Genomic DNA, 11168 nt, shown 5'->3' with positions numbered 1-11168 from the left:
TACACAGCCACACACACACACAACAACAAATTCTCTACTCATATACTCACCGGCATCTTCTCCGCCGAGCTTCTAATTCTTAAGATTTTTTCTTTTCATTACAACTTATTTTAATTTTTTACTCGTTAAATGTATGTACATATACGTATGTATGTATATATATATATATATATATGGATGTAGATATGTATATATGTATGTATGTCAGCATTCTTCCAACATAGCTTTTTGATCACATATTCCTCTATCATTTATATTTGTTTGTTTCGGCGCGTATTTCGCTCAATTGCTGCTTCCATAAAAATAGCCGGCACAAAAGCTCTGGGCAACACACCAAAACTGGTTTTACTTCCCTTCTGTGTGCTTTGGCAGCTCTTTCACGGCCTTCTATTGTATTTATAATAAACTCGTTCGATCTTTTCCTCACACGCTGCAGACATTGCATACTTCGTCGTTGTGTACACCACGTTGCTTGTCGTCGTTACACACACACATATCTTGCTAAGAGCATGTTTGTATGCGCGTGTGTATTGCGTGTGTTTGTTTTGCGGTTTTAAGCTCTGTTTAATTTTCGTGTTGGCAACATATTGCCGTATATGCAAGCGTGCAGCGCAATTTGTTGTTGTTGTTATTGGTTGTTGTTAGTACTATTGTGGTTTTCGCGTTTTTGCATTGCTGTTGACTTTGTAACATAGTTTTGCTGAGCACCACTTGTTTAGCTGCCATTTCAACATTTCCAGCTACAACTTTTCATTTTGTTTGCTCTCCTTTGTTGCAGCAACACAACTGGTTTTAATGGTTTTTGATTACTGCTATGCTTCTATGCGTCTAACTTACTTTCCGCTTTATGTCTTTGTTCCTTTTCTGGTTCTAAACAAGATTTCGCTATGTTTTGTTGACTTGTAGATAAGCTTTCATGTTTTCTTGGTTGGTGAGGAAGGAATTATAGTGCAGCTCCGATGATGATAATCGACTCGGTTGTAGAACATAGTGTGTTTGAGATGCACACCTGTCAATTATTTGCTTGTTTCAATAACTACTTCTGCTCTCGCTTGAGAATACCGTTGAATCACATACCTGTAACCTACGCAATAACCCTTTGAAATTCACGAAACCAACAGCTATTGGCGCGGAACTCGTAAATATTTGGCTTATTATTACTTGAAATTATTAGAGCAGGTATGAGTTTGGTCTCAATATTATCAAGTCGCTGCACTAGCGCTGATTCTGGATCCCTCTCCGCTTAATATCGTTGTGGAGATGACAGCAAAAAGGTCTACTTTAGGGCAGGGTAATAAGCGCTCAAAAACAGAGTGTTATTGGAGAGAGTTTACCCTTGGCACTCGTTCCCAGAGACGAGATTACCAAGAGAATTTACTTTGAAAGGGGATTCAAAGTATCACTGGGCAGCTAAGGTGAATGGGAGGACTCCGTACTTGAGAAGTAGCTTCGTAGGAGCACAATGCAATGGTTAGGTACAAACGGCTCGAAAACGACAGTTGAAATGGGGCTGGTGTAGAGGGATACCACGTACCAAACTGTCAGTGCTTATGGACAGGTTTCTAAGCATTTTTCTAGCTTAGGGTTATGCCATTAGCAGATATGCAGAGATTATTCTAGAAAAAAAATATCATGTGGAACGAATTGTCACTCTCAGTGTTAGTCAATCTCGTCCGTTGAAATCAAATTAAAAATGGTACTGGAGTGTATAAAAGTGCTTAACAGGGTTGCCAGTGAAAACAATATCCTACCAGCATGGATCTCTGAGCATAGAGGCATCAATGGAAATGAGCTAGCCGATCTCCTGGCAAAAGAAGCTGCGGCAACCAGTCCAATTGGAACAGAACCGTTCTTCGCTGTGCGCCACTTTACGAGAGGAGCTACGGAAAGGGAAAATTGCTAGTAGAATACGCCACTGGCAACAAGAAAAACGGCTGAAGAAATAAACGCTCTTTCCAGAAACAAATTAAGGCCGCTTGTGGGATTTTATACAGGTCACTGCAGACTGCAATGTCATCTGCACAATTAAGGATACTACTACACGGATCTATGTCGCTTCTGTGAACAAAAAGCAGAGACACCACAGCACATACTTCTGAATTGTCTCGCAACGCAAGACGAAGGAGTCAGGCTAGCGGAAAATTAAAACCAATAAGAGAACACATTATAATGGAGCTTTTCTAAGCCTCTTTCATTTGACTGGGTTAAACGAGTTAAACGAAGTGTTGTAATAACAGGAGAGAGCACAAGAGACCATAGATCGCAGTGGATTCCTCAAATTTCAATCTATACCTCAACAAGGCCTGGATTTTTATCGATCGGCCTGTATGCAAGCTATATCGTATCATCCGATATCAACGGTTTTGAGAGCAAATGCGCAGCTTCGTAGAATGAAAAGAACGTTTGCAATGTTTCAAATCGGTATCTGAACTAATGACTAGTGAAAGCTCTTATCGAAAACGAATAAAAATATTATCGAAAGTTGTATTTTTGTGAAATCGCTACGGATGCTTCATGTGGCGAACTGAAAGTTTTCAAAGTTAATTGTTTATTTCAAAATAAACCGCTCGGCATGCTCGTACTGATTTTAACCTTCATTATAAACACATTGTTGCCGATATTGTTTTATTTAAGCTTCTGCTTCTGATAGCCTTCATTTTATTTTATATTCAATCTGAAAAATACCGTCGAGATTATTATATAATATTTGAACATCTGGTAACTTTGATTGCATTAGATTTTTGCTCTTTCGAATGCCTCCTATGCTCAGGTAGCCTAAAAGTCGAGTAATACTTGGAACAGAACTTTCATTCTTATTAATTCTCTAACAATAAACTGTGATATATCGATAATTTTATCAAGCCAGAGAGTTTTGGTCGACTTAAAGATTTGGAATCAAAATTAAACTCACAATTCAGTGCTGGCAACGCTGTGCACCATATAAAAGCGCTTGCGCTTTCAAGCACGTAAACAAAATAATTACAACAACAACTACATTGAATGACATACTTTCGCGAGAGCCGCATAGCGGCAGAGAGAGAGAGAGAGAGAGCGCGCGCTAGGTAGGGTTTGCGCTACTGTCAATGCAGCAGTGTGTTGCAACAGTAGCGACAGCGGCAACAACAGTATGTGGGCAGTGAGCGAATGCGGCGAACAAGACGAAATGTCAGAAATAGACAAATGAGGCGAGCAAAGAAAAGCGGAGAATATTTGAAATAGCCAGCCACTAGGCAGTTTGTAGTTATTGTTGGTTATTGTGCTGCGGCGAGCGATAGAAACGTGAGCAAATTTCGTGTCGTGTGTGTTTTGTTGTGCGACATAATGAAAAATTGCTAATAAACAAAATAAATTGAAACAATCAAGTGCTTAAATATACGAAGAATCTCAATGAAAACGCGAAGCGTGTGCATAAACAAAGGTAAATAAGCCGAATAGGTGGCGTGTGAAAAGCCAGTGAAAATTTTGGTGTCGAGGAAAAAGTGGAAATCAGTTTGTCTTTAGTGTACTCATATATGTGTGTGTGTGTAGGTTTGTGTAATACAGTGAAGAAATAAACACACACATACACACATACAAAAGCAGTGAGTTGTGCTCATTCCTGTGACTGCAGGCAGGCTAATTGCTGAGCAGAATTTTGTTTTTGGGATGTAGGAAAAATCTTTGTCTGCCTTTAATAGTGAGCAATGCATCCAAGCGATGCATTCGTCCACATACGTACATATATACACACATCCGTAGGGAAAAGTACATAAAATAATGCTAGTGCTAGTGCGGCGTAAGAACGACGGCGATGGTAGTAGAGCGTCAACGTCGCAGCTACACAACAACAAAAACACAGCTGTGGAATCAAAGCAAAAGTTAGCAAAGACGCAGGAGACGTAAGCGCAGACACAGTCAGTCTCTTTGGCACTCTTCAGTATATAATAATAGCAACAATGAAAGAAGTTACGAAAGACAAGATAAAAAGCAGAGCGAATTGGCTTTTGAAATGCAATGAGTGTGCGCTCCGGCGCTCACAATTTTTCTACACTACACAACTGTCAAATTGCCGCCGCGTGTATAGCAGATTATAAACAAAACAAATTGATAACTGCAATGGCAGGAGAGTGCAAACCACAGAGCGCAACTACTGGCTAGAGAGCGTCTGCATACAATGCATTGCATTTAGCCCCCCTCCAACACACTCATACATGCACACATACATATGTAGTTGTGCTTACACAAGTGCACTGCCTAAACGGCCGAGTCGCGCTAACTCTTGGCCCTAATAATAACGTACGAGTAGTATGAGCCCAATTGGTAGTGCATGGTCGGTCGGTCGTTGGTTGAACGGACAGTGGTACATAAACGTGTACGTTGCAGTAAAACAATAAAATCGATGGACGGACACGCTTAAATAGTGAGTGCCAAAGTTAATGTGTATATGTTTGTTTGTGGCGATTTAACTCTTTTGCGTTGAGCTGCTGTTGCGGATTTTTTCATCGTTTCCAAACTAGCAACGCGTATTCGTATGTATGCACGTACACATACTTACCTATAAATATGTGCAGTTTGCTGCCTGTCCGATAAACTAACTCGCTGGCTCAACGTTTTAGTTAGTTAGTTATTTTCGTTGGTCTCTGTGTGAGAGTCGCGCAGCAAAAGTTCTTGCTCGCATTAGTTGGCAATAACCATTTTGTTGGAATGTAGGCTTCTAGTAGTTAAACAGTCTGCAAGATGCATCATTTTTATGGTGCAAACATTGTGCGTATACTAAGTGTGCTGCATGCCATAGTTTAAGTGTAAGAAAAGCGAAATTCTAGTAAATTTCTGTCGGTAATTCATTGAGAAAAGTGTGGAAAAACGCGTTGAATGCGATGTGTAGTGCATTGGATAACGTTTGTTTTGGCCAAGCATAACTAAAATAAATTTAAAGGCGTATGATGTTACTGAAATAATGTAATATAATGGAAAAAAGTGTGTGTGTGTGTGTTCTGTGTAAATCTGGAGTGTAATATTTTCAATAAAACCGCATATGTGGTTTATATAAATTTTTTATGGATATGTGTTATCGACTTTTGATGGCACCATAAAAATTTTTGTTCATTCATGCACATACATAATTGCATACGTAATAACATGTGTAATTTGTTGCTTTAATTAAGACAAATATCAGTGAAAATTTATATTGAAAAAAAAATGACAAACAAGAAAAAACATTAACTTCGGTTGCACGGAAGCTAGAATACCCTACATAAATACAGAAATTCTCATACAAGAACTTGATTTTGATCGATCAGTTTGTATGACAGCTATATGCTATAGTAGTTCAATCTAAAAAATTTCTTTAGATGTTTTAGGGTTGCCTTAAACAATAATTCATGTTAAATTTCGTGAATACATCTCGTCAAATAAAAAAGTTTTCCATACAAGAATTTGATTCCGATCGTTCAGTTTGTATGACAGCTATACGATATAGTGTTCCGATATCGGCGTTTCCAACAAATGTGCAGCTACTTGGAGAGAAAATGATGTGTACGAAGTTTCGGCTCGATATCTTAAAAACTGAGGGACTACGGACGGGCATGTCCGTAATCGACTCCGCTCGTTACGCTGAGCTTATATACATATATAATAAGAAATAAGATTTACGCAGAAAAAAAAACAAGACTAAATAGTTATAGTAAATACAAAACGAAAGACCCACATAATATAAAAAAACGTAAAACGAATCAAGGTACGAAGGTGAATGAAAAGCACTTTCAACGTGACAAGACATGCTAGATCTAGTGTTATAACATTAAATGTACACCATCGATCTATATTTCTGTTGAACATCACTTAAAAAGTGCTCAATAATTTAAGGTTTCAGCAAAAACATCACTGAAAAGATTTGTATAATAAAATCCATTTGATTCAAAAGAACTGAATTCAATTATTCTAAGCATAAACTAAAAAATTTCTGATATTTTTGGTATAGCGAAATCCATTTGATTCAAAATAATATTTAAAAATTCTTTAAAGCAAAGTACATATCACTTGTAAGTGAGCATTTTTTAAACAAGTATAGTTATGGCAAAGTTTTTTATTAAAAACCGCGCTGCGCTTTTCAGCTCTTTTACATCCAAAGTGCTCGAATTTGCCTGTTCTAAGTTCTTGTTTGGAGTTTTTGGTCAATAAAATCTCCATCTCAATAGTTTTTCATTATAATAGCAGAGAAAAAAGTTAACTTCAGCTGCTCTGAAGCTACAAAACCCTTCACCGGTGAATTTCCATAGTTCTATAGTTACTATAACTATAAACACATAGAGTAAATCTGAAAACATAACCGGTCAACGGTTTGTATCTAACGGAAAACATTTTGCTAGTTCCTTCTAGCCATGTTGTTTGATATAAACAACCTTCAAGTCGAATTAAAAAGATCTTTTATGGCGATCTTTATCTTCATTTTGATCGATCAGCTGTCCGATCTGAACCATTTCTTTGGAGATTGTACCGTTGCCTTGGAAAATTAGCCATGCTAAACTTCCTGAAGATATCTTGTCAAGTAAAAACGTTTTCCATACAAAGACTTGATTTTAAACGATTAGTATGTGTAACAACTATAAGCTATAAAGCGAGCTATAATTCGAGCTAAGCAATATGCTCGAAGATTGTAGTATGTCTTAGAAAATAATACATGCCAAATTTATTGAAGGTATTTTATGAAATAAAAACTGTTTCCATACAAGGAAACTATGTCCCATAGTGGATCCGACAAATGAGCAGTTTCTTGGGAAGAAAATTAGTGAAAAATTTCAGATCCATAACTCAAAGACTGGGACATGGCTTTCAAAGTATAATTCTTTTTAAAAACTTAAAATGTCTTCTTAAGGCCTTCGGCATTGATTAGCACAATTCTGATTGAAGAAAAACTTAGGCTATAACAAGAAGTACCTAACTTAAAAACAAAATAATTTGTAAATATGGTGCAAATGATTTTAATTATAAAGATATACATGTGTAGATATGTATACAAAACAAACACATTTAAAAAGCCGGCTAAAACTGATAATAAAAAATAAGAAAAGAAAAAACAAAATTTGTGACAGTAAAAAATATCAAAAAAGCAACCATTACCTGTAAGCCTCAGCAAAATGTAATAAATAAAAAATAGATACAAATAAATAAATAATAAATAAAAATAAATAATAAAATAATGAAAAATACCATAAAAAATAAAAGAATAAAACAAAAATATATTTAAAAAATTAAAAAAAAATGTAAAAAAAAAATAAATAAAAACAAAATAATGTAAAAAAAAATAAATAATAACAAAATATATAAGTAAAAATTAAAAAAACAAATAAGTAAATAAAAATTAAAAAAACAAATAAGTAAATATAAATTAAAAAAACAAATAAGATAATAAAAAAATTAAAAAATAAATCAATAAATAAAATTATAAAAAAAATGTAAAAAAAATTAAAAAAATATAAAAATAAAAATTCATAAGTAATAAATAAAAATTAATAATAAATAAACTAAAAGTAAAAATGAATAATATGACAATAAAATAAAATTAAAAAGAAATTAGTATAAAAACAACCGAATAATTGGGCAATATCGCTTTTGACACAACAGCGCTGCAACTATCAATTTTGTTTTTTTTTGCTTTAATTTACTTGTTTCTGGCGTACGCATGTTGAATTTCGTGTGCTAAGTGATTGTGAATTCACGGCGCATTTTTTTACTACTTTCAGTACATGTACGCTTGTGTGTGCGCAAGTATGCAAGCACAATTCAGAAAGTAACAACGAGCATACCTATGTTCAAATATACTTAACATACATACATATGTACAAGTGTATGCAATCGACTACGCTTACGTCGTAACCCTGCGTCAGCCGATCGTATACACTACATTGCTGCATTGTCTCGCACGCGCATCACAACAACAAACAGGGCAACATCAATTCAACGCAGCTCAACATAAACGTACAGACGTTCTAACAAGAAGAACAATAACAACACCTTATAGCAAACGAGACAAAAACAATAACAGAAACTGTATACTTGTTATTAACATTTTAGTCGTCACAGGAGTCGAAGCCGGAGTCACTGCCGCCGACACTGTCGTTGCCGTCATCGGCAAACGTAGTGCATATAAACATAAATATAAATGCATATGTATGTGTGTGTGTGCTGTTGTATGCACTCCCTCACAAGCACTACTTTCATTTATCGCTTTACGTCTCTTTCGTCTGCTACATGCATACACAACGACATACTTGACATTTGTATGCAAGCACTGCTATTGTAGTCTCATTCAATTTTTTCTCTATCGGATGCACATATCTACATAAGTATGCATGTAGTACGTATGTACATACATATATCATTTAGTATGCAGTGGTTTTCGTTCGTCGTTAAGTGTATCGTTTTTATGTGCGGATCCATTCTGCAATGTTCTACAACACTGTCTCGTCCTAGTACGATTACGCTACGAAATCAAACGTCTGTTCGGCGCTACAGTTGTTGTTGCTATTCGGTTGTCTCGTTTTTTATTAGTGCAATCATTATTATGTTTCTATTCCTTATTCTTCTGTGTAGGCAAACCAAAAAAAAAATATATACATATATTAAAAAGACAAAAGGAAAGTGACAAATGCAACGAAGCAGAAAAATGTGTACAGTGTATAAAATAAAATATGAAAAAAATTATAAAAAGTGTGAATTGAAGATGCAAAAAAAAGCATTAATAAATATTTATTGATGCTACAAATTTCATTAAACAAATAAAGAATCGCATGAAAAATGTGGAACGTGTTAAAAATTGAGTGCTTGTGTTCAAAAATAAAATTCTAAAATTAATTACATATATCTGAAGATATATATACATATATATATATAAATAAATATATACATATATGCATGTATGTATATAAATATCGATAAAAAAAAAACTCCGTTGAAAGAAAAAACACATACTCTGGATTAAGTGCAACTCTACCGAAAATTGCTCTCAAATTCGGGATTACTGCTGTGTTTGGATTGAACGCCAAAATAACAACGGTTGTTAGAAAACTGGAAGGTGTGTATGTAAAATATGCAAAAGTAATATCTATTTTAAATTCTTTGACAATATATTCGTATAATCGAAATTAAGTCACTTTTTAGTATTACTTTTTAACAGTACCACATTGATTTGAAAAAGTTTAACATATGGTGTGTCCAAACTGATTTTGAAACCAGTTTTTAGTTGCTAAAATTATATGCTTACGGAGCCTATTGATTGATTGGATGTTCTAAAGGCTAAAGTCTATAGTTATAGATACAAAATTACTTAAACGCTTAGATCATACTTTATGTATCTCAAAAAAACGTTGATCATTCGCTTTTAGGCCGATAGCACAGTTTTCGGTGTACTCGTAGAAGTATTGCTTCAGAAGTTCATAGTTTTAAATACTCCTTGGTTACTTGGGACCGTCGCCATCGAAGGTCAAAACAAAACTACAGGTTAATTCGGCTGATTTTGCCAGTACTTGTCTAAGAGAATAGTAACCGAGGTGGAAGTAAACAAACACATCACTGATCTTCCCAGGTGAAATTCTTCACAGATGAAAAAGTGCTTGAGAGGTGTCAGAACACTGCACTCCGTACGTTTACAGAATGTCTCCTGATGTGTTCTGTCGAACAACTCTATATACAATAGTATATCCTGCATGCTTCCAGTTAAGGAACGCAATGCACTCCTCTTCAAGCTTTGATGGAATGTTTTCTTAGTGTTAAACCTCCTTGCATAGCAGATGAAGAGCTCGAGTTCACCCGAGAATCTAGAGTGAACTTCGTTCTAAATATTGTATCAGGTTAAACTTCTAATTAGCCAGAATTGTCCCCGACATACCAATATATATATTATATTATATGTCCAATGAGTCCCCTCATGACTCTAACTACCTCTTTGCATGCTTAATGAATCCCATTCTTCTAACACCCATCTCGCGTTTGTGGCGCTATTGGGTATTAAGGCGAAGTTATTATTCTACCGCCCTCGTACTTATCACAAAGAGACAACTTAAGATTGAGTTAGTATCAGCATCAGAATTCAACATACATAAGCACTGCAAACTGTGGTCTTTTGTGATCTTCCTACATCACAATGATTCATACAGCCCCAGTATTCTAATAAATTCAAGGATCGTGCTTGGATTCAGAAGGGCAATGCTCGAATTTTTGGAGCTGAGTGGCAAGTTAGTTTTCAGTTTTGCTAAATTTGTTAGCGCTTTCATTGTCATTGTTCTTTTACGGTTCAGATCGAACATAAACATTTAGTTTCTGGTTTCGGTGTTTATGCCTGATTTTTTTTTCCGAAAACATCAATCAATCTGTAAGATATATTATTTTGTTCTATATTGTTTTCTGTTAATAATGTGCTTTGTGTCGAAAATAGATAAAATCGGGTTAATACTTTAGCTAGCCTCCATATACCTAGTACAATGATTTTCGAGTTTCCAGTTGATTTTTTACCGTTTATTTAGGTCAATACGCATGTGCGATATTAAACCACTTAATTTGGTTTTCTTAACCACTAGCTGAATATGAATGGTATCGGTCTAAACCACAACCCTTTTATAACGTCATAGCATATATATTATATATCTTATATACTTATCTCAATAGAAGTCATTCCCGGCTTTGAACTTTGAAACTTAGCTCTTGCTCACCTATTTTTAAAAAAGTTTATTTATTTCATTAAATGCTGCAATATTTTTACATCACTAGGTCGCAATACTTTTGAAAATTGCAAACACGTTTTCAAAGCTGATTGTGCGCCCTTCTTTTTCTACTGTAAGTACCGCTGGTTCTAATCTCATATTCCAATTTGTAGTTGGTTTGGTTTTGGCCGCCAACAACAATAAACAAGCAATCAAATCGCCCACGCAATTACATATTACGTATTTATCCATTACATACCGCCGCAGCTGTAAGTACACCCATGAACTGAGTGCACGAGAGCGCTGAAGAGAGCGTTTGCGATGCTCTCCACTGCAATTCGAATGCAATCGGCATTGCAGTGAGTAAAATGTAATCTGTGTTATTGTAATCAATGAATGTGTTTATGTGTGTGTAAAAACTCGCACTACTTGATGACAAGTTTACACTAGTAAAGAGGGTGTGGCACATCGCTTTTAGTATATTTTTTTTTT

General features: G+C 35.3%; 1 protein-coding gene across 2 annotated transcripts in view; it reads left to right on the top strand.

Moving 5' to 3' along the window:
* Positions 1–3126: 3126 nt before the first annotated feature.
* EcR (Ecdysone receptor) overlaps positions 3127–11168 on the top strand; it is a 261963-nt gene continuing 253921 nt past the window's right edge. The window contains exons 1-2 of one of the 2 annotated variants that reach the window (XM_036375019.2): positions 3127–3418; positions 8572–9052. The gene's annotated coding sequence lies outside the window, so the exon portion shown is untranslated. Of the gene's footprint in view, positions 3419–7491; positions 9053–11168 lie in introns of those variants that run through there. The other variant, XM_070109039.1, reaches the window with a different exon arrangement.

This window comes from Bactrocera oleae, chromosome 4 (genome assembly GCF_042242935.1).
Source record: "Bactrocera oleae isolate idBacOlea1 chromosome 4, idBacOlea1, whole genome shotgun sequence".
NCBI classification, from domain to species: Eukaryota; Metazoa; Arthropoda; class Insecta; order Diptera; family Tephritidae; genus Bactrocera; species Bactrocera oleae.
The sequence above is the reverse complement of the archived record's forward strand: the minus strand, read 5'-3'. Positions and strand labels throughout refer to the sequence as shown.